The 26,068-nt window shown below is 62.1% G+C and overlaps 14 non-coding genes across 14 annotated transcripts; 9 read left to right on the top strand and 5 right to left on the bottom strand.

The window, feature by feature from the left end:
- Positions 1-1,183: 1,183 nt before the first annotated feature.
- Positions 1,184-1,266, bottom strand: TRNAL-CAG (transfer RNA leucine (anticodon CAG)). Its single transcript has one exon. It is a non-coding gene; the product is annotated as a tRNA-Leu (tRNA).
- Positions 1,267-1,830: 564 nt separating this feature from the next.
- TRNAD-GUC (transfer RNA aspartic acid (anticodon GUC)) lies at positions 1,831-1,902 on the top strand. Its single transcript has one exon. It is a non-coding gene; the product is annotated as a tRNA-Asp (tRNA).
- An 801-nt stretch (positions 1,903-2,703) lies between these two features.
- Positions 2,704-2,775, top strand: TRNAG-UCC (transfer RNA glycine (anticodon UCC)). Its single transcript has one exon. It is a non-coding gene; the product is annotated as a tRNA-Gly (tRNA).
- Positions 2,776-3,051: 276 nt separating this feature from the next.
- On the top strand, positions 3,052-3,123 carry TRNAE-CUC (transfer RNA glutamic acid (anticodon CUC)). Its single transcript has one exon. It is a non-coding gene; the product is annotated as a tRNA-Glu (tRNA).
- A 5,892-nt stretch (positions 3,124-9,015) lies between these two features.
- Positions 9,016-9,086, bottom strand: TRNAG-GCC (transfer RNA glycine (anticodon GCC)). The gene has a single exon. It is a non-coding gene; the product is annotated as a tRNA-Gly (tRNA).
- Positions 9,087-10,721: 1,635 nt separating this feature from the next.
- TRNAL-CAG (transfer RNA leucine (anticodon CAG)) lies at positions 10,722-10,804 on the bottom strand. The gene has a single exon. It is a non-coding gene; the product is annotated as a tRNA-Leu (tRNA).
- Positions 10,805-11,368: 564 nt separating this feature from the next.
- On the top strand, positions 11,369-11,440 carry TRNAD-GUC (transfer RNA aspartic acid (anticodon GUC)). The gene has a single exon. It is a non-coding gene; the product is annotated as a tRNA-Asp (tRNA).
- An 801-nt stretch (positions 11,441-12,241) lies between these two features.
- TRNAG-UCC (transfer RNA glycine (anticodon UCC)) lies at positions 12,242-12,313 on the top strand. The gene has a single exon. It is a non-coding gene; the product is annotated as a tRNA-Gly (tRNA).
- A 276-nt stretch (positions 12,314-12,589) lies between these two features.
- TRNAE-CUC (transfer RNA glutamic acid (anticodon CUC)) lies at positions 12,590-12,661 on the top strand. The gene has a single exon. It is a non-coding gene; the product is annotated as a tRNA-Glu (tRNA).
- A 5,898-nt stretch (positions 12,662-18,559) lies between these two features.
- On the bottom strand, positions 18,560-18,630 carry TRNAG-GCC (transfer RNA glycine (anticodon GCC)). Its single transcript has one exon. It is a non-coding gene; the product is annotated as a tRNA-Gly (tRNA).
- A 1,636-nt stretch (positions 18,631-20,266) lies between these two features.
- On the bottom strand, positions 20,267-20,349 carry TRNAL-CAG (transfer RNA leucine (anticodon CAG)). Its single transcript has one exon. It is a non-coding gene; the product is annotated as a tRNA-Leu (tRNA).
- Positions 20,350-20,913: 564 nt separating this feature from the next.
- TRNAD-GUC (transfer RNA aspartic acid (anticodon GUC)) lies at positions 20,914-20,985 on the top strand. The gene has a single exon. It is a non-coding gene; the product is annotated as a tRNA-Asp (tRNA).
- An 801-nt stretch (positions 20,986-21,786) lies between these two features.
- TRNAG-UCC (transfer RNA glycine (anticodon UCC)) lies at positions 21,787-21,858 on the top strand. Its single transcript has one exon. It is a non-coding gene; the product is annotated as a tRNA-Gly (tRNA).
- Positions 21,859-22,134: 276 nt separating this feature from the next.
- On the top strand, positions 22,135-22,206 carry TRNAE-CUC (transfer RNA glutamic acid (anticodon CUC)). Its single transcript has one exon. It is a non-coding gene; the product is annotated as a tRNA-Glu (tRNA).
- The last annotated feature ends 3,862 nt before the right edge of the window (positions 22,207-26,068 follow it).

Raw genomic sequence — 26,068 nt, 5'->3', positions numbered from 1 at the left:
GTGGGGGTGGGATGGGAGTGGGGCAGGCATCGGAGCTCGCGCGGGGCCGGGGTCGGGGCCGCGAGCGCCGGAGATGGACCCCCGGGAGCGCCGCCGCCACCGAGCAGACGCTCAGGCCCAAGGACCACAGGTGCCTGGGCCTCGCTGCTGCGCTCTGGCCCAGCCCTCTCCCGAGGGGTCCCGCTCTGAGGCGTTGGTCGTGAGAGGAGCGACGCGCCAGGGTGCGGTTAGGTCCGGCCGGGGCAGCGGCTTCCCCGGGCAACGTGCGCTGTGGCGCCCAAGGGGGTGGCCCGGGCTGAGGGCCGGACGTCTGTGGGCGGGTGACGGGGCGTCCAGGGCGCGCGCTCTCTCCTCGCTGGAGCACTCTTCCCGGGAGCGACTCCTGCGCCAGGCCTCCTGCAGGGAGGGCCCGGTGGTCCCTGGCCCAGCAGGAAGCTGGGCTGCCTGCGTGCTGGGAGGCAGGCAGCTGTGGCCCAGCCGAGGCCCCAAGGCCAATACGCACCGAGGGCACGCACCCCAGGCCGGCAAGACGGCGTCGGCCACCTCCGCGTGGCTGTGGGGGGAATGGAATGGGCAGGCGGGCCGGCGGGGCTGGCGCAAGGGACAGGATGTTGGACGGAGGGAGAGCTGCTGGTGGCGGACGTGGCAGCAAGGCTGGGAGAGTGAGCCCGCTGTTCACCAGGCAGAAGTCGGGCAGGCGGAAGGCGGGTGAAGAGTCGAGGGCTTTGCACCCGCGTCTGGTGTGTGTGTGGCGGTGGCGGGGTGCAGCGGGTGCAGTGGGAGTGGGAGCGAGGGACGGAGGGCGGAAGGAAGGAAGGGAGGGAGGGAAGGAGAAAAACTAGCAGCAGCAGCAGCAGCAGCCGCAGCAGCAAGCAAGCAGGTGAGGAAAGATGTGGTGCGAAGGACTGAAGGTTGGTGGTGTGGGTGCAGGTAGGAGGGGGCGTACTGGCTGGGCGGGAGGGCGTGTGTCCGGGAGGCTTCCAACTGGGCCATTTCTGCCAAGCCCGCGGGCGGGTGGGCAGGAAGCGCGGCCGTGGCGGAGAGGGTCCCGCGTGTGAGAGGCACGGATGTCCGGGCCTGAGTTTGGAGAGGCCGCAAGAGTGCAGTGCGCCAACGGAGAGGAAGGCGGTCAAGGGCTGCCAGAGGGACGGGTGCGTTAGTGGGGCGGGCCAAAAGGCTGGCTTGTCAGGAGTGGGATTCGAACCCACGCCTCCAGGGGAGACTGCGACCTGAACGCAGCGCCTTAGACCGCTCGGCCATCCTGACGGCGGGCCGGAGCGGGCGCGTCGCCGCTCGGCTGGCTGGGACCCGCCGCGACGCCAACAGCGGTGCCCTTGGCTGGACGCGGTGCTCCGCGCCAGGCGGGCGGCCGTCTGGCTGAGCAACGCACCGGGCGCGCGGTGGCCGACGGCGAGCGAGGCCTGCCGACGCGCCTGGCTCCGGCGCGGTGGCGGCCTCGCCCACCCCTGGCCCCGGACCGCGCCCGGCCGCGTCGGGCCAGCGCGTGCCGGCAGCACCCTCCCGCGCCTCTCTTCGCCGGACGGGGCACGGCGCACGCCCAGGCCCTCCTCGAAGCCTCGCTTGGCCTGTCGGGCCCCCTGCACCCGGCGCGATCCCCGCGTTGGAGGCAACAGGCAGCGCGCACTGGCAGGTGTCAGCGCCACGCGGGTCCGCGTCCCTGTCGGGGCCGGGGGCTGCTGCTTTGGACGACGCGGTTGGTTTGGTGTCGGGTCGGGTCGGGCACGCGCCCGGCGCCCGTGGTGGGCAGAGGGCAGAGGGAGGCGCCGGCAGGCAGCCCAGAGCGGCCGGGCGCCCCAGCGGTCGCCGCCGTCCTCGTTAGTATAGTGGTGAGTATCCCCGCCTGTCACGCGGGAGACCGGGGTTCGATTCCCTGACGGGGAGGCAGCACGCCCTCTTTTTGATGGCCGGCGCCGCGCTCGGTCCTGCCGCCCGGCCCCCAAGGGCCCTTCTCCTCCCGTCGCCGTCCGCCCTCCAGCGAGGCCAGCGCGTGCCTAGCCTGCCCGCCCTGCACCCCCTGCAGCCCTCCAGCCCTTCCTCCTCGCCGGGCGCTCGGTCGCCACGGCGAGCCAGGGCCTCCTCTCGACCCCACAACCGCCCGACGACATCGCGGCCCGTCCGAAGGGGCGGCCTCACTGGGCTCCTTGCGGAGCGCCGCACAGCCGCGCAGCTCTGCACAGCGGGCGGGCCGGGTGGGTGGCGGATGAGTGCCGTCCCCTGTCGGTGCGGGAGGCGGCCTGGCCCCGCGCCGGGGGGAGAAGGGCCTTGGGGAGCCAGGTGCTGGAGGACGCGTCCCCCGGGGTGGGGGTGAGGGCGGGGGCGGGGGGTGGCCCGCGGCGTGAAGCCGAGGCCCCGGGAGCAGCAAGGCAGCGAGAGCGCCCCCCTGAGGCGGTCGGGCCGGTGGACTAGGGCAGCTGCGGAGGGCTGGCGCGGCTGGGGCTCCGGGCGGTCGTTGGTGTCGCCTGTGGCAGCACGGAGCTGCCGGCTGGCGGGGCGTCGGGGCAGGGCTGCTCCAGGCGGCGGAGGCGGAGGAGGGGGAGGAGGGGGAGGAGGACCAGGAGGAGGAGGAGGAGGGACAGGAGGAGGAGGAGGAGGACGAGGAGGAGGAGACGGCGGCCGAGGCGGCGGCGAGAGTGCGGTCGGGCGAGCCCGGGGCCGGCGTCTGCGGGCGGCCCGGGCTGTGCAGCGTTGGTGGTATAGTGGTGAGCATAGCTGCCTTCCAAGCAGTTGACCCGGGTTCGATTCCCGGCCAACGCAGTGGGCCGACCTTTTGCCGAGCTCCGCGGGCCTCGGGCCCCGGGCCTGGGAGGGAGAGCCGGGAGCGGGGAGCTAGCTGGCCCTTCGCGGCTTTTCGCGTGTGTGCGAGAAGCAGGCGCGCAGTGTTTTGCGGCTGCGACCAGCAGGAAGAACGCGAGGGCACGTGCACTGCCAGGAGCGGCGCGGGGACTGGACTTGGGGAAGCCGGGTCTTGGCGCCGAGGTGGCGCGGCGCGGGCGCTATGGGGCGAGGAGCAGCGAGTGGCAGGCCTGGCGCTCCCTGGTGGTCTAGTGGTTAGGATTCGGCGCTCTCACCGCCGCGGCCCGGGTTCGATTCCCGGTCAGGGAAGCCCTTCTTCTGCCTCTCGGCCTCCCACCGTCCCGCGCCCCCTTTTAGCCAGCCCACGCTTGCTCCGCCGCCTCGGAGCCCCGCCAGCAGCCGCCCGCCACCGTCCACCTCCAGCCCAAGCCCTGCCACGCAACCCTTTTGGCCGCACTGGAGCGCTCGCCCACGCCAGGCCCTCCACATCCCGCCTCCTCCTTCTCGGACCCTTGCCTCAGCCCCAAACACGACGGCCCGGGGCAGCCTCTCTCCCCGCCGAGGCTGTGGCCACGAGCAAACGCCCCCACCTGCGTTTGGACTCTCCGGCAGCACGACTTCTGCCACGACGCATCTCACCGCTGACGACCCATCCCGTCTTCCTTCCTGAGGGGCTGGTGTTGGTGCTGCTGCTGCTGCTGCCTCCGCTGCCCCTGGTGGCGGAGGTGGCAGTCCTGGTGCGGTGCTGGGGCTGGAGCCGCTGCTGCTGCTGCTGCTGCTGCTGCTGTTTGTGGTAAAGGTGGTGGTGGTGGCGGCAGTGGTGGTGATGACAGTGCGGGTGGGGCGGGGGGGTGATGGCAGTGCAGGTGGGGATGGAGGTGGGGGTGGGGGTGCGGATGGCGGTGGGGGGGGTCGGCATGGAGGGGTGGGGGTGGAGGGTCCTATTGAGTGCCAGCACCTGCGACGCGGATCCATCGGGAAGGTGCAGGAGAGGGATCTCCATCTCCAAGTCGGGCCACTTGCAGGGACTCCGGCCGCTTCCTCGTGGGCCAGGTCCTGGACTGCCTGTGACTCCCGTGGCCCGGTGGTGGGCTCCAAGGGCGTCCTGGTCTTGAGCGGGCCATGGGAGCAGAGAGGCGGACCAAGGCACCCCGGAGGCAGAGATGTGAAAATGAATCCAAACACGTGCCAGGAGTTACACCGCCAGGCAGTGGAAGTCAGAGCGCAGGCAGATACCGGAGGTCAGCCGTGAAGACGGAGCCAAGCAGGTGGGATGCGGTGGAAGCAGATGCGTGACAGGGTGGACCACCAGCTAATATCGCATTCCAGGTGCGTGACCAACGCTCTCAACCCTATCACAGTGAGGCAAGAATGTGACCGTGCATACGTCCCTCCCTCCCCCAGAGCAAAGACACACACCCACGTGCGCGCGCGCACACATACACCGCTCCCCTAGACATGACTTCTCATGGTTTCCCATTCTCACCGTTCCTGTCTGTCTATCCAGGATATGCGCTGTCCTCCTTCGCAGCCCGTCCTCACCTTCTCCTAAGGATTCTCCCCAAGGTAAGTCCTCAGTCCCCATTCAGCCCAAGCTTGGGCACCTCTGTCGCCAAAGGCTTTAACGTCTGCTCACAGATTGTTTCCTTCAGAGGCAAACGGGACAGCCGGTGACGTGCACCGACCTGCCGTGGTGGTGTCACACTCGGTGCATTTGGACAACTGCAGGTCCCCTGTGGAAAGGAGCGAGAGTGGGCAGATGGGGCTTCCCATCACTGCAGGAAGTTTCCTCGGTGGCCTTGCTGGTACCTTGGGGCTGTGTGACAGTGCGGGAGGAAGGTGTTCGTGGCCGTTGGTGGTGGTCACCCCATGTGGATTAGGGAACGGAGCAAAACAGCCCTGTGGAGAGAGGGTGGTGGTGAGCCGCTTGCTGGGAGGTGGGAGGAAGGGCCTGGGGTGTCTGGCTGGAGCAGGGGCGGGCACGGAGGTATTGGGCTTGCAGGGACCTGGCCGGGAGAGCTGCTGGCCACTCAGGCAGAGGCTCTGCAGAAGCTTGGGACGGTGGTGGCACCGGTGCTGGTACGTGTGTGCGGGTAGGTCAGATCTGGGGTACGGGGGGAGCTGGAGTAGCAGGGGGTCTGAGGAGCGCTGGCGGAAGGGAGACTTCCAGGCAGGGCATGTGAGAGTCGGGCCTGGGGTACAAGGGTATGGTGCGGGGTAGAGTGGGCCGAGCCTGCCGGCTAGGAGGAAGGGCGGGTGGCAAGCCGGGTATGTGAGTGGGCTGTGGTGCGAGGAGGATGGTGGGAGAGGACGCCATCGGGGCAGGGTGGTGGGTGAGCTTGCCAGACTGGTGCGCTGTGCTGCAAGGCGGTCAGGCGAACCACTGGGCTGGGACTGGGGGCGGTGGGTAAGAAGCAGGCAAGAGAGAAACAGAAACGCAGGATGCGAAAGGGGCGAGGTGCGGTCCGAATGGGGTGGGGGCGTTCTACTGCCCCAGAGACATAAATCGCCTGTCATCAAGAGAAAACATCCAGTCTCATGTGAGTGTGATTGCGTGGGGCTGGGGGTGGGGGTGGGGGTGAGGGTGGAGGTTCAGATTTCAAGAGGCCAAAGGAGAGCTTCCATATGATCCAGCAGTCCCATTCCTGGGTACGTGCCCGGAAAAGACGAAACTCTAATGCCAAACGATACGCGTACCTCCATGTTCGCAGCAGCATTATTTGCAATAGCCAAGGTGGAAAGTACACAACCGCCCACCAACAGACGGCTGGCACAAGATGTGGTATCTGTGTAGCATGGATTATTTCTCAGCCATGAGGAAAAAGAATGAAATATTGCCATTAGCCACCACAAGGATGGTCCCAGAGACTACTAGACTTAGCAAAAGACGTCCGACAGAAAAGGACAAGATATGTGGAAACTAAAACCTATTCCACATGAATCTATGTGCGAAACAGACTCACAGACATAGAAAACCAAATGATGGTTCCCCAAGGGGAAAGGGAGAAGTGGAGTCATAAATCAGAAGCTGAAAGGAATGGATACACACTACTATGTGTGAGGGAGAAAGCAGCAAGGATATACAGAATAACTCGGGGAATAATATTCACTATCTTCTAGCAAACTGCACTAGAAATCAAGCCGAAAAAAATATTAGCCATGGAAAATAGTCTCCCTTTGCTGTGCATCTGAAATTCACACGATATTGTTCATCAGCTGTGCTCCCCAAGCACAAGTACATAGAAGTAAATCACTAATCACTTAGAGAGAGAGAGAGAGAGAGATCAGTGACGAAATACAGAAAGAGGAGAAAGACGAGCTATCATATGATCCAGCAGTCCCAATCCTCGGGACACACCCGGGAAAGAGAGAAACTATACCTTGAAAAGAGACATGAACCCCCATGTTCACAGCAGCACTATGTGCTATAGCCAAGACATGGAAAACGTACTGTGGAATATTACTCAGCCATCAAAAAAGAATGAAATAGTGCCATGTGCAGCAAAAAGGATGGACCTAGAGAAGATTACACTTAGTGAAGTAAGTCCAACAGCGAGGGAGAGAGATATGTGGAATCTAAACAATAATACCAATGAATCTATGTGCAAAACAGAAACAGAGTCACAGACGTAGAACACAAACTGATGCTTACCCAAGGCGAAAGGGAGGAGTGGAAGAATAAGTTGGGAGCTGCGATGAACAGACACACCATACAATATAGAAAAGAGATCAAGTAACGAGGATATAGAGAATAGCACAGGGAATGAGAGTCAGTATCTTCTGGTACCCCATTATGGAAATAAACCTGAAAATACATCATCTATGGAAAATAGTATCTCCCTGCTGTGCACCTGAAACTAACACACTATTGTCAATCAACTATACTTCCACTACTGCAGCTACTACTCTACAGAAAGGAAGGAAGGAAGGAAGGACGGAAGGACGGAAGGAAGGAATGTAGGGAGCGAGGAAGGGGTGGAGGGAGGGAGGAAGGAAGAAGCAAAGAAGGAAAGACAAATGAAAGAAAGAAAAACCAAGCAAGCAGCAAAGGAAGAAGCAAGCAAGCAAGAAAGAAGGAAGGAAGGATAGAAGCAAGAAATAAAGGAAGGAAGGAAGGAAGAAGGAAGGAAGGAAAGGAAATGAAAGAAAGAAAAAGCAAGCAAGGAAGAAGCGAAGAAAGAAAAAAGAAAGAAGGACAGGTGAGCTGTCATATGATCTAGCAATCCCAATCCTCAGTACACATCTGGAAAAGACAAAAGCTCCTAATTTGAAAAGATGCATGCACCCTCATGTTCATAGCAGCACTGTGTGCCATAGCCAAGACGTGGAAAACACCCAAGTGCTCATCAACAGACGGCAGTCGCAAGAAGATGTGCTGTACGTGCACGCCAGTGTTCACTGCAGCACTATTTACAAGAGCCGGGACGTGGAAGCAACCTAAATGTCCATCAACAGGTGAATGGGTAAAGAAGATGTGGTACATATACGCGATTGAATATTACTCAGCTGTAAAAAGGAACGCAGTTGGGACATTTGTCGAGACATGGATGGACCTAGAGACTGTCATACAGAGTGAAGTGAGTCAGAAAGAGAAAAACAAATATCGTGTGTTAACACATGTAAACGGAATAAAGAAAAACGGTACCAATCAACCGGTTTGCAAGGCAGAAATAGAGACACAGATGTAGAGAACAGACATATAGACACCAAGTGGGGAAAGGGGGGCGGGGGGTTGTGGTGGGATGAACTGGCAGGTTGGGATTGCCATATATACATTACTAATAAGAAAAGAAGTATCAAATTGTACACTTTCAATATATGCAGTTTATCGTATGTCCATTGTATCTCAGTAAAAGCTCTTAAGGAAGAAAGAAAAAGAAGATGTGCTGCATGTGTAGTATGCAACATTCCTCAGCCATAGAAAGCAATGAAACCTTGCCATTTGGCGCAACCTGGATGGTCCTAGAGAATATTACACTTAGTAAAGTAAGTCTGACTGAGGATAAAGGTACGTGGAATCTAAAAACTGCAACGAAGTGAACCTTTGTGCAAAACAAAGAGAGACTCACAGACGTAGAAAACACACGTGTGGTTACCCAAGGGGAAAGTGTAGGGGAGGGACATATTTGGAGGTGGGGTTGGGGTTAAAGGAGAGGCAACAGTATCCCTAAAGCAGAGAAGCAGCAAGGATTTTACTGCCTAGCACCGGGAACTAGCTTCATATCTCCTAAGAAACCGTACTGGAAAATAACCTGAAAAAGCACATTTCACTGAATCGCTTCGCTGTACACCTGACACGAACACAGTATTGTAAATCAACTCTACTTCTACTTAGCTAGGACACAAACAAACAAACACAAACAATCCAAACAGATAAAGGAGGCCACCGGGAGAAATGCAAGAGTAGGATCTTTGACAACGTAGGAATTGGAAAGGATCAGGGAAGGAGTGGGGAGATAGGGGGTGGGGTGGGGGTGTTGGGTGGAGTAGCGGTGGTGGTGAGGGCGCGGCCTGAGGTGGTGGTGCTGTCCGGAGCGGCCATGATGCTGTCGGTAGGAGGAGAGGTTCAGGGGAGGGGGGGTGGTCGTGGGGGTGGTGACGGTGGTGGTGGTACTAGTGGTGGAGGAGTGGGCGGTGTTGGAAACATATTTCTGCTGAGGGACAAAACATGAATACAGAGTGCGGTTTGCCATGGCATCGTGGACTTCTCTGGAACTCCTCGTGCAAGACAATGCTTCGGGGACTCTCTAGGACAATGGGCTGTATCACTGCCCGAGGTGGCACCTTCCTTGCTGCTGGTTGTGCAAACACGGTATCGTTTTCGGAGTGTGGGCAGAGGGAGCCAGAGAGCTTGGAGAGGTGGTGAAAGGTGAAGAGATGGGGCGCGCCGGTGCTAGTGTGGGGTATTGCTTACGGGGCAAGGAGTGACGCAAGTGTGGGGTCAGGGTGAGGAAGAGCACAAGCCCAAGCAAGGTGTCCGGGCGCTAGAGTGGCAGAGCGCGCGAGGTGTCCGGTGGTGGAGGCTTGGCTCCGCAGTGTGTGTCGGGTGGGGGGGGCGTCCGCGTGGGAAGGACAGGCCGGCAGGTGCGGTGGAGAGCTGCGGGTGGGAGCGAGCTGTGGCAGGCCCGGTGCCTTGGGCGTGGGAGCGGGGACGCCTAGCTCCGCTTTGGGGCTGCGGGAACCAAAAGGCGACGCTGCGGCTGCATGGGCCGGGAATCGAACCCGGGCCTCCCGCGTGGCAGGCGAGAATTCTACCACTGAACCACCCACGCACCGAGGGCACCCGGCGCCCGATGCTGCCCCAGCGCTGCTCGCAGCCAAGAGCCCGATACTGGGCGCCGCTCGCCCGAGGGCCTCTGCTCCGTTTGCGCAGGAGGCCGACGGCCCACCCCAGTGACAGGCTCCGGGCACGTGGGCGACCCCAGGGCGCCAGGCGGTCGAGAGGACAGAGGGACGGAGGGACGCAGGCGGGCTCGGCCCATCCTGCGCTTTCTCTGCCGTCCACGGCCGCCGCGAGGCTGTCGCTGTCGCCAGAGGAAGCCAGGAGCGGAAGCAGCCCGACCCGCGCCCGAATCGCAGGCAGGGCCGGCGAGGCGAGGCGAGGCGAGGCGCGGCGGCTGCGGCTGAGGGCCGAGTTTCGTCTCGGTGACCGCCAGGTCCCGACCCCAAGTCCCTCTGGCGGCTGGCTTTCTTGCCGCTGCGGGGCGGGCGAGGGCGGCCAGGGGTGGGGGTGGGATGGGAGTGGGGCAGGCATCGGAGCTCGCGCGGGGCCGGGGTCGGGGCCGCGAGCGCCGGAGATGGACCCCCGGGAGCGCCGCCGCCACCGAGCAGACGCTCAGGCCCAAGGACCACAGGTGCCTGGGCCTCGCTGCTGCGCTCTGGCCCAGCCCTCTCCCGAGGGGTCCCGCTCTGAGGCGTTGGTCGTGAGAGGAGCGACGCGCCAGGGTGCGGTTAGGTCCGGCCGGGGCAGCGGCTTCCCCGGGCAACGTGCGCTGTGGCGCCCAAGGGGGTGGCCCGGGCTGAGGGCCGGACGTCTGTGGGCGGGTGACGGGGCGTCCAGGGCGCGCGCTCTCTCCTCGCTGGAGCACTCTTCCCGGGAGCGACTCCTGCGCCAGGCCTCCTGCAGGGAGGGCCCGGTGGTCCCTGGCCCAGCAGGAAGCTGGGCTGCCTGCGTGCTGGGAGGCAGGCAGCTGTGGCCCAGCCGAGGCCCCAAGGCCAATACGCACCGAGGGCACGCACCCCAGGCCGGCAAGACGGCGTCGGCCACCTCCGCGTGGCTGTGGGGGGAATGGAATGGGCAGGCGGGCCGGCGGGGCTGGCGCAAGGGACAGGATGTTGGACGGAGGGAGAGCTGCTGGTGGCGGACGTGGCAGCAAGGCTGTGAGAGTGAGCCCGCTGTTCACCAGGCAGAAGTCGGGCAGGCGGAAGGCGGGTGAAGAGTCGAGGGCTTTGCACCCGCGTCTGGTGTGTGTGTGGCGGTGGCGGGGTGCAGCGGGTGCAGTGGGAGTGGGAGCGAGGGACGGAGGGCGGAAGGAAGGAAGGGAGGGAGGGAAGGAGAAAAACTAGCAGCAGCAGCAGCAGCAGCCGCAGCAGCAAGCAAGCAGGTGAGGAAAGATGTGGTGCGAAGGACTGAAGGTTGGTGGTGTGGGTGCAGGTAGGAGGGGGCGTACTGGCTGGGCGGGAGGGCGTGTGTCCGGGAGGCTTCCAACTGGGCCATTTCTGCCAAGCCCGCGGGCGGGTGGGCAGGAAGCGCGGCCGTGGCGGAGAGGGTCCCGCGTGTGAGAGGCACGGATGTCCGGGCCTGAGTTTGGAGAGGCCGCAAGAGTGCAGTGCGCCAACGGAGAGGAAGGCGGTCAAGGGCTGCCAGAGGGACGGGTGCGTTAGTGGGGCGGGCCAAAAGGCTGGCTTGTCAGGAGTGGGATTCGAACCCACGCCTCCAGGGGAGACTGCGACCTGAACGCAGCGCCTTAGACCGCTCGGCCATCCTGACGGCGGGCCGGAGCGGGCGCGTCGCCGCTCGGCTGGCTGGGACCCGCCGCGACGCCAACAGCGGTGCCCTTGGCTGGACGCGGTGCTCCGCGCCAGGCGGGCGGCCGTCTGGCTGAGCAACGCACCGGGCGCGCGGTGGCCGACGGCGAGCGAGGCCTGCCGACGCGCCTGGCTCCGGCGCGGTGGCGGCCTCGCCCACCCCTGGCCCCGGACCGCGCCCGGCCGCGTCGGGCCAGCGCGTGCCGGCAGCACCCTCCCGCGCCTCTCTTCGCCGGACGGGGCACGGCGCACGCCCAGGCCCTCCTCGAAGCCTCGCTTGGCCTGTCGGGCCCCCTGCACCCGGCGCGATCCCCGCGTTGGAGGCAACAGGCAGCGCGCACTGGCAGGTGTCAGCGCCACGCGGGTCCGCGTCCCTGTCGGGGCCGGGGGCTGCTGCTTTGGACGACGCGGTTGGTTTGGTGTCGGGTCGGGTCGGGCACGCGCCCGGCGCCCGTGGTGGGCAGAGGGCAGAGGGAGGCGCCGGCAGGCAGCCCAGAGCGGCCGGGCGCCCCAGCGGTCGCCGCCGTCCTCGTTAGTATAGTGGTGAGTATCCCCGCCTGTCACGCGGGAGACCGGGGTTCGATTCCCCGACGGGGAGGCAGCACGCCCTCTTTTTGATGGCCGGCGCCGCGCTCGGTCCTGCCGCCCGGCCCCCAAGGGCCCTTCTCCTCCCGTCGCCGTCCGCCCTCCAGCGAGGCCAGCGTGTGCCTAGCCTGCCCGCCCTGCACCCCCTGCAGCCCTCCAGCCCTTCCTCCTCGCCGGGCGCTCGGTCGCCACGGCGAGCCAGGGCCTCCTCTCGACCCCACAACCGCCCGACGACATCGCGGCCCGTCCGAAGGGCCGGCCTCACTGGGCTCCTTGCGGAGCGCCGCACAGCCGCGCAGCTCTGCACAGCGGGCGGGCCGGGTGGGTGGCGGATGAGCGCCGTCCCCTGTCGGTGCGGGAGGCGGCCTGGCCCCGCGCCGGGGGGAGAAGGGCCTTGGGGAGCCAGGTGCTGGAGGACGCGTCCCCCGGGGTGGGGGTGAGGGCGGGGGCGGGGGGTGGCCCGCGGCGTGAAGCCGAGGCCCCGGGAGCAGCAAGGCAGCGAGAGCGCCCCCCTGAGGCGGTCGGGCCGGTGGACTAGGGCAGCTGCGGAGGGCTGGCGCGGCTGGGGCTCCGGGCGGTCGTTGGTGTCGCCTGTGGCAGCACGGAGCTGCCGGCTGGCGGGGCGTCGGGGCAGGGCTGCTCCAGGCGGCGGAGGCGGAGGAGGGGGAGGAGGGGGAGGAGGACCAGGAGGAGGAGGAGGAGGGACAGGAGGAGGAGGAGGAGGACGAGGAGGAGGAGACGGCGGCCGAGGCGGCGGCGAGAGTGCGGTCGGGCGAGCCCGGGGCCGGCGTCTGCGGGCGGCCCGGGCTGTGCAGCGTTGGTGGTATAGTGGTGAGCATAGCTGCCTTCCAAGCAGTTGACCCGGGTTCGATTCCCGGCCAACGCAGTGGGCCGACCTTTTGCCGAGCTCCGCGGGCCTCGGGCCCCGGGCCTGGGAGGGAGAGCCGGGAGCGGGGAGCTAGCTGGCCCTTCGCGGCTTTTCGCGTGTGTGCGAGAAGCAGGCGCGCAGTGTTTTGCGGCTGCGGCCAGCAGGAAGAACGCGAGGGCACGTGCACTGCCAGGAGCGGCGCGGGGACTGGACTTGGGGAAGCCGGGTCTTGGCGCCGAGGTGGCGCGGCGCGGGCGCTATGGGGCGAGGAGCAGCGAATGGCAGGCCTGGCGCTCCCTGGTGGTCTAGTGGTTAGGATTCGGCGCTCTCACCGCCGCGGCCCGGGTTCGATTCCCGGTCAGGGAAGCCCTTCTTCTGCCTCTCGGCCTCCCACCGTCCCGCGCCCCCTTTTAGCCAGCCCACGCTTGCTCCGCCGCCTCGGAGCCCCGCCAGCAGCCGCCCGCCACCGTCCACCTCCAGCCCAAGCCCTGCCACGCAACCCTTTTGGCCGCACTGGAGCGCTCGCCCACGCCAGGCCCTCCACATCCCGCCTCCTCCTTCTCGGACCCTTGCCTCAGCCCCAAACACGACGGCCCGGGGCAGCCTCTCTCCCCGCCGAGGCTGTGGCCACGAGCAAACGCCCCCACCTGCGTTTGGACTCTCCGGCAGCACGACTTCTGCCACGACGCATCTCACCGCTGACGACCCATCCCGTCTTCCTTCCTGAGGGGCTGGTGTTGGTGCTGCTGCTGCTGCTGCCTCCGCTGCCCCTGGTGGCGGAGGTGGCAGTCCTGGTGCGGTGCTGGGGCTGGAGCCGCTGCTGCTGCTGCTGCTGCTGCTGCTGTTTGTGGTAAAGGTGGTGGTGGTGGCGGCAGTGGTGGTGATGACAGTGCGGGTGGGGCGGGGGGGTGATGGCAGTGCAGGTGGGGATGGAGGTGGGGGTGGGGGTGCGGATGGCGGTGGGGGGGGTCGGCATGGAGGGGTGGGGGTGGAGGGTCCTATTGAGTGCCAGCACCTGCGACGCGGATCCATCGGGAAGGTGCAGGAGAGGGATCTCCATCTCCAAGTCGGGCCACTTGCAGGGACTCCGGCCGCTTCCTCGTGGGCCAGGTCCTGGACTGCCTGTGACTCCCGTGGCCCGGTGGTGAGCTCCAAGAGCGTCCTGGTCTTGAGCGGGCCATGGGAGCAGAGAGGCGGACCAAGGCACCCCGGAGGCAGAGATGTGAAAATGAATCCAAACACGTGCCAGGAGTTACACCGCCAGGCAGTGGAAGTCAGAGCGCAGGCAGATACCGGAGGTCAGCCGTGAAGACGGAGCCAAGCAGGTGGGATGCGGTGGAAGCAGATGCGTGACAGGGTGGACCACCAGCTAATATCGCATTCCAGGTGCGTGACCAACGCTCTCAACCCTATCACAGTGAGGCAAGAATGTGACCGTGCATACGTCCCTCCCTCCCCCAGAGCAAAGACACACACCCACGTGCGCGCGCGCACACATACACCGCTCCCCTAGACATGACTTCTCATGGTTTCCCATTCTCACCGTTCCTGTCTGTCTATCCAGGATATGCGCTGTCCTCCTTCGCAGCCCGTCCTCACCTTCTCCTAAGGATTCTCCCCAAGGTAAGTCCTCAGTCCCCATTCAGCCCAAGCTTGGGCACCTCTGTCGCCAAAGGCTTTAACGTCTGCTCACAGATTGTTTCCTTCAGAGGCAAACGGGACAGCCGGTGACGTGCACCGACCTGCCGTGGTGGTGTCACACTCGGTGCATTTGGACAACTGCAGGTCCCCTGTGGAAAGGAGCGAGAGTGGGCAGATGGGGCTTCCCATCACTGCAGGAAGTTTCCTCGGTGGCCTTGCTGGTACCTTGGGGCTGTGTGACAGTGCGGGAGGAAGGTGTTCGTGGCCGTTGGTGGTGGTCACCCCATGTGGATTAGGGAACGGAGCAAAACAGCCCTGTGGAGAGAGGGTGGTGGTGAGCCGCTTGCTGGGAGGTGGGAGGAAGGGCCTGGGGTGTCTGGCTGGAGCAGGGGCGGGCACGGAGGTATTGGGCTTGCAGGGACCTGGCCGGGAGAGCTGCTGGCCACTCAGGCAGAGGCTCTGCAGAAGCTTGGGACGGTGGTGGCACCGGTGCTGGTACGTGTGTGCGGGTAGGTCAGATCTGGGGTACGGGGGGAGCTGGAGTAGCAGGGGGTCTGAGGAGCGCTGGCGGAAGGGAGACTTCCAGGCAGGGCGTGTGAGAGTCGGGCCTGGGGTACAAGGGTATGGTGCGGGGTAGAGTGGGCCGAGCCTGCCGGCTAGGAGGAAGGGCGGGTGGCAAGCCGGGTATGTGAGTGGGCTGTGGTGCGAGGAGGATGGTGGGAGAGGACGCCATCGGGGCAGGGTGGTGGGTGAGCTTGCCAGACTGGTGCGCTGTGCTGCAAGGCGGTCAGGCGAACCACTGGGCTGGGACTGGGGGCGGTGGGTAAGAAGCAGGCAAGAGAGAAACAGAAACGCAGGATGCGACAGGGGCGAGGTGTGGTCCGAATGGGGTGGGGGCGTTCTACTGCCCCAGAGACATAAATCGCCTGTCATCAAGAGAAAACATCCAGTCTCATGTGAGTGTGATTGCGTGGGGCTGGGGGTGGGGGTGGGGGTGGGGGTGGGGGTGAGGGTGGAGGTTCAGATTTCAAGAGGCCAAAGGAGAGCTTCCATATGATCCAGCAGTCCCATTCCTGGGTACGTGCCCGGAAAAGACGAAACTCTAATGCCAAACGATACGCGTACCTCCATGTTCGCAGCAGCATTATTTGCAATAGCCAAGGTGGAAAGTACACAACCGCCCACCAACAGACGGCTGGCACAAGATGTGGTATCTGTGTAGCATGGATTATTTCTCAGCCATGAGGAAAAAGAATGAAATATTGCCATTAGCCACCACAAGGATGGTCCCAGAGACTACTAGACTTAGCGAAAGACGTCCGACAGAAAAGGACAAGATATGTGGAAACTAAAACCTATTCCACATGAATCTATGTGCGAAACAGACTCACAGACATAGAAAACCAAATGATGGTTCCCCAAGGGGAAAGGGAGAAGTGGAGTCATAAATCAGAAGCTGAAAGGAATGGATACACACTACTATGTGTGAGGGAGAAAGCAGCAAGGATATACAGAATAACTCGGGGAATAATATTCACTATCTTCTAGCAAACTGCACTAGAAATCAAGCCGAAAAAATATTAGCCATGGAAAATAGTCTCCCTTTGCTGTGCATCTGAAATTCACACGATATTGTTCATCAGCTGTGCTCCCCAAGCACAAGTACATAGAAGTAAATCACTAATCACTTAGAGAGAGAGAGAGAGAGAGATCAGTGACGAAATACAGAAAGAGGAGAAAGACGAGCTATCATATGATCCAGCAGTCCCAATCCTCGGGACACACCCGGGAAAGAGAGAAACTATACCTTGAAAAGAGACATGAACCCCCATGTTCACAGCAGCACTATGTGCTATAGCCAAGACATGGAAAACGTACTGTGGAATATTACTCAGCCATCAAAAAAGAATGAAATAGTGCCATATGCAGCAAAAAGGATGGACCTAGAGAAGATTACACTTAGTGAAGTAAGTCCAACAGCGAGGGAGAGAGATATGTGGAATCTAAACAATAATACCAATGAATCTATGTGCAAAACAGAAACAGAGTCACAGACGTAGAACACAAACTGATGCTTACCCAAGGCGAAAGGGAGAAGTGGAAGAATAAGTTGGGAGCTGCGATGAACAGACACACCGTACAATATAGAAAAGAGATCAAGTAACGAGGATATAGAGAATAGCACAGGGAATGAGAGTCAGTATCTTCTGGTACCCCATTATGGAAATAAACCTGAAAATACATCATCTATGGAAAATAGTATCTCCCTGCTGTGCACCTGAAACTAACACACTATTGTCAATCAACTATACTTCCACTACTGCAGCTACTACTCTACAGAAAGGAAGGAAGGAAGGAAGGAAGGACGGAAGGACAGAAGGAAGGAATGTAGGGAGCGAGGAAGGGGTGGAGGGAGGGAGGAAGGAAGAAGCAAAGAAGGAAAGACAAATGAAAGAAAGAAAAACCAAGCAAGCAGCAAAGGAAGAAGCAAGCAAGCAAGGAAAGAAGGAAGGAAGGATAGAAGCATAAAATAAAGGAAGGAAGGAAGGAAGGAAAGGAAATGAAAGAAAGAAAAAGAAAGCAAGGAAGAAGCGAAGAAAGAAAAAAGAAAGAAGGACAGGTGAGCTGTCATATGATCTAGCAATCCCAATCCTCAGTACACATCTGGAAAAGACAAAAGCTCTAATTTGAAAAGATGCATGCACCCTCATGTTCATAGCAGCACTGTGTGCCATAGCCATGACGTGGAAAACACCCAAGTGCTCATCAACAGACGGCAGTCGCAAGAAGATGTGCTGTACGTGCACGCCAGTGTTCACTGCAGCACTATTTACAAGAGCCGGGACGTGGAAGCAACCTAAATGTCCATCAACAGGTGAATGGGTAAAGAAGATGTGGTACATATACGCGATTGAATATTACTCAGCTGTAAAAAGGAACGCAGTTGGGACATTTGTCGAGACATGGATGGACCTAGAGACTGTCATACAGAGTGAAGTGAGTCAGAAAGAGAAAAACAGATATCGTGTGTTAACACATGTAAGCAGAATAAAGAAAAACGGTACCCATCAACCGGTTTGCAAGGCAGAAATAGAGACACAGATGTAGAGAACAGACATATAGACACCAAGTGGGGAAAGGGGGGCGGGGGGTTGTGGTGGGATGAACTGGCAGGTTGGGATTGCCATATATACATTACTAATAAGAAAAGAAGTATCAAATTGTACACTTTCAATATATGCAGTTTATCGTATGTCCATTGTATCTCAGTAAAAGCTCTTAAGGAAGAAAGAAAAAGAAGATGTGCTGCATGTGTAGTATGCAACATTCCTCAGCCATAGAAAGCAATGAAACCTTGCCATTTGGCGCAACCTGGATGGTCCTAGAGAATATTACACTTAGTAAAGTAAGTCTGACTGAGAAGGATAAAGGTACGTGGAATCTAAAAACTGCAACGAAGTGAACCTTTGTGCAAAACAAAGAGAGACTCACAGACGTAGAAAACACACGTGTGGTTACCCAAGGGGAAAGTGTAGGGGAGGGACATATTTGGAGGTGGGGTTGGGGTTAAAGGAGAGGCAACAGTATCCCTAAAGCAGAGAAGCAGCAAGGATTTTACTGCCTAGCACCAGGAACTAGCTTCATATCTCCTAAGAAACCGTACTGGAAAATAACCTGAAAAAGCACATTTCACTGAATCGCTTCGCTGTACACCTGACACGAACACAGTATTGTAAATCAACTCTACTTCTACTTAGCTAGGACACAAACAAACAAACACAAACAATCCAAACAGATCAAGGAGGCCACCGGGAGAAATGCAAGAGTAGGATCTTTGACAACGTAGGAATTGGAAAGGATCAGGGAAGGAGTGGGGAGATAGGGGGTGGGATGGGGGTGTTGGGTGGAGTAGCGGTGGTGGTGAGGGCGCGGCCTGAGGTGGTGGTGCTGTCCGGAGCAGCCATGATGCTGTCGGTAGGAGGAGAGGTTCAGGGGAGGGGGGGTGGTCGTGGGGGTGGTGATGGTGGTGGTGGTACTAGTGGTGGAGGAGTGGGCGGTGTTGGAAACATATTTCTGCTGAGGGACAAAACATGAATACAGAGTGCGGTTTGCCATGGCATCGTGGACTTCTCTGGAACTCCTCGTGCAAGACAATGCTTCGGGGACTCTCTAGGACAATGGGCTGTATCACTGCCCGAGGTGGCACCTTCCTTGCTGCTGGTTGTGCAAACACGGTATCGTTTTCGGAGTGTGGGCAGAGGGAGCCAGAGAGCTTGGAGAGGTGGTGAAAGGTGAAGAGATGGGGCGCGCCGGTGCTAGTGTGGGGTATTGCTTACGGGGCAAGGAGTGACGCAAGTGTGGGGTCAGGGTGAGGAAGAGCACAAGCCCAAGCAAGGTGTCCGGGCGCTAGAGTGGCGGAGCGCGCGAGGTGTCAGGTGGTGGAGGCTTGGCTCCACAGTGTGTGTCGGGTGGGGGGGCGTCCGCGTGGGAAGGACAGGCCGGCAGGTGCGGTGGAGAGCTGCGGGTGGGAGCGAGCTGTGGCAGGCCCGGTGCCTTGGGCGTGGGAGCGGGGACGCCTAGCTCCGCTTTGGGGCTGCGGGAACCAAAAGGCGACGCTGCGGCTGCATGGGCCGGGAATCGAACCCGGGCCTCCCGCGTGGCAGGCGAGAATTCTACCACTGAACCACCCATGCACCGAGGGCGCCTGGCGCCCGATGCTGCCCCAGCGCTGCTCGCAGCCAAGAGCCCGATACTGGGCGCCGCTCGCCCGAGGGCCTCTGCTCCGTTTGCGCAGGAGGCCGACGGCCCACCCCAGTGACAGGCTCCGGGCACGTGGGCGACCCCAGGGCGCCAGGTGGTCGAGAGGACAGAGGGACGGAGGGACGCAGGCGGGCTCGGCCCATCCTGCGCTTTCTCTGCCGTCCACGGCCGCCGCGAGGCTGTCGCTGTCGCCAGAGGAAGCCAGGAGCGGAAGCAGCCCGACCCGCGCCCGAATCGCAGGCAGGGCCGGCGAGGCGAGGCGAGGCGCGGCGGCTGCGGCTGAGGGCCGAGTTTCGTCTCGGTGACCGCCAGGTCCCGACCCCAAGTCCCTCTGGCGGCTGGCTTTCTTGCCGCTGCGGGGCGGGCGAGGGCGGCCAGGGGTGGGGGTGGGATGGGAGTGGGGCAGGCATCGGAGCTCGCGCGGGGTCGGGGCCGGGGCCGCGGCCGCGAGCGCCGGAGATGGGCCCCCGGGAGCGCCGCCGCCACCGAGCAGACGCTCAGGCCCAAGGACCACAGGTGCCTGGGCCTCGCTGCTGCGCTCTGGCCCAGCCCTCTCCCGAGGGGTCCCGCTCTGAGGCGTTGGTCGTGAGAGGAGCGACGCGCCAGGGTGCGGTTAGGTCCGGCCGGGGCAGCGGCTTCCCCGGGCAACGTGCGCTGTGGCGCCCAAGGGGGTGGCCCGGGCTGAGGGCCGGACGTCTGTGGGCGGGTGACGGGGCGTCCAGGGCGCGCGCTCTCTCCTCGCTGGAGCACTCTTCCCGGGAGCGACTCCTGCGCCAGGCCTCCTGCAGGGAGGGCCCGGTGGTCCCTGGCCCAGCAGGAAGCTGGGCTGCCTGCGTGCTGGGAGGCAGGCAGCTGTGGCCCAGCCGAGGCCCCAAGGCCAATACGCACCGAGGGCACGCACCCCAGGCCGGCAAGACGGCGTCGGCCACCTCCGCGTGGCTGTGGGGGGAATGGAATGGGCAGGCGGGCCGGCGGGGCTGGCGCAAGGGACAGGATGTTGGACGGAGGGAGAGCTGCTGGTGGCGGACGTGGCAGCAAGGCTGGGAGAGTGAGCCCGCTGTTCACCAGGCAGAAGTCGGGCAGGCGGAAGGCGGGTGAAGAGTCGAGGGCTTTGCACCCGCGTCTGGTGTGTGTGTGGCGGTGGCGGGGTGCAGCGGGTGCAGTGGGAGTGGGAGCGAGGGACGGAGGGCGGAAGGAAGGAAGGGAGGGAGGGAAGGAGAAAAACTAGCAGCAGCAGCAGCAGCAGCCGCAGCAGCAAGCAAGCAGGTGAGGAAAGATGTGGTGCGAAGGACTGAAGGTTGGTGGTGTGGGTGCAGGTAGGAGGGGGCGTACTGGCTGGGCGGGAGGGCGTGTGTCCGGGAGGCTTCCAACTGGGCCATTTCTGCCAAGCCCGCGGGCGGGTGGGCAGGAAGCGCGGCCGTGGCGGAGAGGGTCCCGCGTGTGAGAGGCACGGATGTCCGGGCCTGAGTTTGGAGAGGCCGCAAGAGTGCAGTGCGCCAACGGAGAGGAAGGCGGTCAAGGGCTGCCAGAGGGACGGGTGCGTTAGTGGGGCGGGCCAAAAGGCTGGCTTGTCAGGAGTGGGATTCGAACCCACGCCTCCAGGGGAGACTGCGACCTGAACGCAGCGCCTTAGACCGCTCGGCCATCCTGACGGCGGGCCGGAGCGGGCGCGTCGCCGCTCGGCTGGCTGGGACCCGCCGCGACGCCAACAGCGGTGCCCTTGGCTGGACGCGGTGCTCCGCGCCAGGCGGGCGGCCGTCTGGCTGAGCAACGCACCGGGCGCGCGGTGGCCGACGGCGAGCGAGGCCTGCCGACGCGCCTGGCTCCGGCGCGGTGGCGGCCTCGCCCACCCCTGGCCCCGGACCGCGCCCGGCCGCGTCGGGCCAGCGCGTGCCGGCAGCACCCTCCCGCGCCTCTCTTCGCCGGACGGGGCACGGCGCACGCCCAGGCCCTCCTCGAAGCCTCGCTTGGCCTGTCGGGCCCCCTGCACCCGGCGCGATCCCCGCGTTGGAGGCAACAGGCAGCGCGCACTGGCAGGTGTCAGCGCCACGCGGGTCCGCGTCCCTGTCGGGGCCGGGGGCTGCTGCTTTGGACGACGCGGTTGGTTTGGTGTCGGGTCGGGTCGGGCACGCGCCCGGCGCCCGTGGTGGGCAGAGGGCAGAGGGAGGCGCCGGCAGGCAGCCCAGAGCGGCCGGGCGCCCCAGCGGTCGCCGCCGTCCTCGTTAGTATAGTGGTGAGTATCCCCGCCTGTCACGCGGGAGACCGGGGTTCGATTCCCCGACGGGGAGGTAGCACGCCCTCTTTTTGATGGCCGGCGCCGCGCTCGGTCCTGCCGCCCGGCCCCCAAGGGCCCTTCTCCTCCCGTCGCCGTCCGCCCTCCAGCGAGGCCAGCGCGTGCCTAGCCTGCCCGCCCTGCACCCCCTGCAGCCCTCCAGCCCTTCCTCCTCGCCGGGCGCTCGGTCGCCACGGCGAGCCAGGGCCTCCTCTCGACCCCACAACCGCCCGACGACATCGCGGCCCGTCCGAAGGGGCGGCCTCACTGGGCTCCTTGCGGAGCGCCGCACAGCCGCGCAGCTCTGCACAGCGGGCGGGCCGGGTGGGTGGCGGATGAGCGCCGTCCCCTGTCGGTGCGGGAGGCGGCCTGGCCCCGCGCCGGGGGGAGAAGGGCCTTGGGGAGCCAGGTGCTGGAGGACGCGTCCCCCGGGGTGGGGGTGAGGGCGGGGGCGGGGGGTGGCCCGCGGCGTGAAGCCGAGGCCCCGGGAGCAGCAAGGCAGCGAGAGCGCCCCCCTGAGGCGGTCGGGCCGGTGGACTAGGGCAGCTGCGGAGGGCTGGCGCGGCTGGGGCTCCGGGCGGTCGTTGGTGTCGCCTGTGGCAGCACGGAGCTGCCGGCTGGCGGGGCGTCGGGGCAGGGCTGCTCCAGGCGGCGGAGGCGGAGGAGGGGGAGGAGGGGGAGGAGGACCAGGAGGAGGAGGAGGAGGGACAGGAGGAGGAGGAGGAGGACGAGGAGGAGGAGACGGCGGCCGAGGCGGCGGCGAGAGTGCGGTCGGGCGAGCCCGGGGCCGGCGTCTGCGGGCGGCCCGGGCTGTGCAGCGTTGGTGGTATAGTGGTGAGCATAGCTGCCTTCCAAGCAGTTGACCCGGGTTCGATTCCCGGCCAACGCAGTGGGCCGACCTTTTGCCGAGCTCCGCGGGCCTCGGGCCCCGGGCCTGGGAGGGAGAGCCGGGAGCGGGGAGCTAGCTGGCCCTTCGCGGCTTTTCGCGTGTGTGCGAGAAGCAGGCGCGCAGTGTTTTGCGGCTGCGGCCAGCAGGAAGAACGCGAGGGCACGTGCACTGCCAGGAGCGGCGCGGGGACTGGACTTGGGGAAGCCGGGTCTTGGCGCCGAGGTGGCGCGGCGCGGGCGCTATGGGGCGAGGAGCAGCGAATGGCAGGCCTGGCGCTCCCTGGTGGTCTAGTGGTTAGGATTCGGCGCTCTCACCGCCGCGGCCCGGGTTCGATTCCCGGTCAGGGAAGCCCTTCTTCTGCCTCTCGGCCTCCCACCGTCCCGCGCCCCCTTTTAGCCAGCCCACGCTTGCTCCGCCGCCTCGGAGCCCCGCCAGCAGCCGCCCGCCACCGTCCACCTCCAGCCCAAGCCCTGCCACGCAACCCTTTTGGCCGCACTGGAGCGCTCGCCCACGCCAGGCCCTCCACATCCCGCCTCCTCCTTCTCGGACCCTTGCCTCAGCCCCAAACACGACGGCCCGGGGCAGCCTCTCTCCCCGCCGAGGCTGTGGCCACGAGCAAACGCCCCCACCTGCGTTTGGACTCTCCGGCAGCACGACTTCTGCCACGACGCATCTCACCGCTGACGACCCATCCCGTCTTCCTTCCTGAGGGGCTGGTGTTGGTGCTGCTACTGCTGCTGCCTCCGCTACCCCTGGTGGCGGCGGTGGCAGTCCTGGTGTGGTGCTGGGGCTGGAGCCGCTGCTGCTGCTGCTGCTGCTGTTTGTGGTAAAGGTGGTGGTGGTGGTGGCGGTGGCAATGCGGGTGGGGCGGGGGGGGTGATGGCAGTGCAGCAGTGCAGGTGGGGATGGGGGTGGGGGTGGGGGTGCGGATGGCGGTGGGGGGGGTCGGCATGGAGGGGTGGGGGTGGAGGGTCCCATTGAGTGCCAGCACCTGCGACGCGGATCCATCGGGAAGGTGCAGGAGAGGGATCTCCATCTCCAAGTCGGGCCACTTGCAGGGACTCCGGCCGCTTCCTCGTGGGCCAGGTCCTGGACTGCCTGTGACTCCCGTGGCCCGGTGGTGGGCTCCAAGGGCGTCCTGGTCTTGAGCGGGCCATGGGAGCAGAGAGGCGGACCAAGGCACCCCGGAGGCAGAGATGTGAAAATGAATCCAAACACGTGCCAGGAGTTACACCGCCAGGCAGTGGAAGTCAGAGCGCAGGCAGATACCGGAGGTCAGCCGTGAAGACGGAGCCAAGCAGGTGGGATGCGGTGGAAGCAGATGCGTGACAGGGTGGACCACCAGCTAATATCGCATTCCAGGTGCGTGACCAACGCTCTCAACCCTATCACAGTGAGGCAAGAATGTGACCGTGCATACGTCCCTCCCTCCCCCAGAGCAAAGACACACACCCACGTGCGCGCGCGCACACATACACCGCTCCCCTAGACATGACTTCTCATGGTTTCCCATTCTCACCGTTCCTGTCTGTCTATCCAGGATATGCGCTGTCCTCCTTCGCAGCCCGTCCTCACCTTCTCCTAAGGATTCTCCCCAAGGTAAGTCCTCAGTCCCCATTCAGCCCAAGCTTGGGCACCTCTGTCGCCAAAGGCTTTAACGTCTGCTCACAGATTGTTTCCTTCAGAGGCAAACGGGACAGCCGGTGACGTGCACCGACCTGCCGTGGTGGTGTCACACTCGGTGCATTTGGACAACTGCAGGTCCCCTGTGGAAAGGAGCGAGAGTGGGCAGATGGGGCTTCCCATCACTGCAGGAAGTTTCCTCGGTGGCCTTGCTGGTACCTTGGGGCTGTGTGACAGTGCGGGAGGAAGGTGTTCGTGGCCGTTGGTGGTGGTCACCCCATGTGGATTAGGGAACGGAGCAAAACAGCCCTGTGGAGAGAGGGTGGTGGTGAGCCGCTTGCTGGGAGGTGGGAGGAAGGGCCTGGGGTGTCTGGCTGGAGCAGGGGCGGGCACGGAGGTATTGGGCTTGCAGGGACCTGGCCGGGAGAGCTGCTGGCCACTCAGGCAGAGGCTCTGCAGAAGCTTGGGACGGTGGTGGCACCGGTGCTGGTACGTGTGTGCGGGTAGGTCAGATCTGGGGTACGGGGGGAGCTGGAGTAGCAGGGGGTCTGAGGAGCGCTGGCGGAAGGGAGACTTCCAGGCAGGGCGTGTGAGAGTCGGGCCTGGGGTACAAGGGTATGGTGCGGGGTAGAGTGGGCCGAGCCTGCCGGCTAGGAGGAAGGGCGGGTGGCAAGCCGGGTATGTGAGTGGGCTGTGGTGCGAGGAGGATGGTGGGAGAGGACGCCATCGGGGCAGGGTGGTGGGTGAGCTTGCCAGACTGGTGCGCTGTGCTGCAAGGCGGTCAGGCGAACCACTGGGCTGGGACTGGGGGCGGTGGGTAAGAAGCAGGCAAGAGAGAAACAGAAACGCAGGATGCGACAGGGGCGAGGTGTGGTCCGAATGGGGTGGGGGCGTTCTACTGCCCCAGAGACATAAATCGCCTGTCATCAAGAGAAAACATCCAGTCTCATGTGAGTGTGATTGCGTGGGGCTGGGGGTGGGGGTGGGGGTGGGGGTGGGGGTGAGGGTGGAGGTTCAGATTTCAAGAGGCCAAAGGAGAGCTTCCATATGATCCAGCAGTCCCATTCCTGGGTACGTGCCCGGAAAAGACGAAACTCTAATGCCAAACGATACGCGTACCTCCATGTTCGCAGCAGCATTATTTGCAATAGCCAAGGTGGAAAGTACACAACCGCCCACCAACAGACGGCTGGCACAAGATGTGGTATCTGTGTAGCATGGATTATTTCTCAGCCATGAGGAAAAAGAATGAAATATTGCCATTAGCCACCACAAGGATGGTCCCAGAGACTACTAGACTTAGCGAAAGACGTCCGACAGAAAAGGACAAGATATGTGGAAACTAAAACCTATTCCACATGAATCTATGTGCGAAACAGACTCACAGACATAGAAAACCAAATGATGGTTCCCCAAGGGGAAAGGGAGAAGTGGAGTCATAAATCAGAAGCTGAAAGGAATGGATACACACTACTATGTGTGAGGGAGAAAGCAGCAAGGATATACAGAATAACTCGGGGAATAATATTCACTATCTTCTAGCAAACTGCACTAGAAATCAAGCCGAAAAAATATTAGCCATGGAAAATAGTCTCCCTTTGCTGTGCATCTGAAATTCACACGATATTGTTCATCAGCTGTGCTCCCCAAGCACAAGTACATAGAAGTAAATCACTAATCACTTAGAGAGAGAGAGAGAGAGAGATCAGTGACGAAATACAGAAAGAGGAGAAAGACGAGCTATCATATGATCCAGCAGTCCCAATCCTCGGGACACACCCGGGAAAGAGAGAAACTATACCTTGAAAAGAGACATGAACCCCCATGTTCACAGCAGCACTATGTGCTATAGCCAAGACATGGAAAACGTACTGTGGAATATTACTCAGCCATCAAAAAAGAATGAAATAGTGCCATATGCAGCAAAAAGGATGGACCTAGAGAAGATTACACTTAGTGAAGTAAGTCCAACAGCGAGGGAGAGAGATATGTGGAATCTAAACAATAATACCAATGAATCTATGTGCAAAACAGAAACAGAGTCACAGACGTAGAACACAAACTGATGCTTACCCAAGGCGAAAGGGAGAAGTGGAAGAATAAGTTGGGAGCTGCGATGAACAGACACACCGTACAATATAGAAAAGAGATCAAGTAACGAGGATATAGAGAATAGCACAGGGAATGAGAGTCAGTATCTTCTGGTACCCCATTATGGAAATAAACCTGAAAATACATCATCTATGGAAAATAGTATCTCCCTGCTGTGCACCTGAAACTAACACACTATTGTCAATCAACTATACTTCCACTACTGCAGCTACTACTCTACAGAAAGGAAGGAAGGAAGGAAGGAAGGACGGAAGGACAGAAGGAAGGAATGTAGGGAGCGAGGAAGGGGTGGAGGGAGGGAGGAAGGAAGAAGCAAAGAAGGAAAGACAAATGAAAGAAAGAAAAACCAAGCAAGCAGCAAAGGAAGAAGCAAGCAAGCAAGGAAAGAAGGAAGGAAGGATAGAAGCATAAAATAAAGGAAGGAAGGAAGGAAGGAAAGGAAATGAAAGAAAGAAAAAGCAAGCAAGGAAGAAGC

This window comes from Hippopotamus amphibius, chromosome 3, assembly GCF_030028045.1.
Source record: "Hippopotamus amphibius kiboko isolate mHipAmp2 chromosome 3, mHipAmp2.hap2, whole genome shotgun sequence".
NCBI classification, from domain to species: Eukaryota; Metazoa; Chordata; class Mammalia; order Artiodactyla; family Hippopotamidae; genus Hippopotamus; species Hippopotamus amphibius.
Note: the sequence above shows the minus strand (reverse complement) of the source record. Positions and strands in the feature narration are given on the sequence as shown.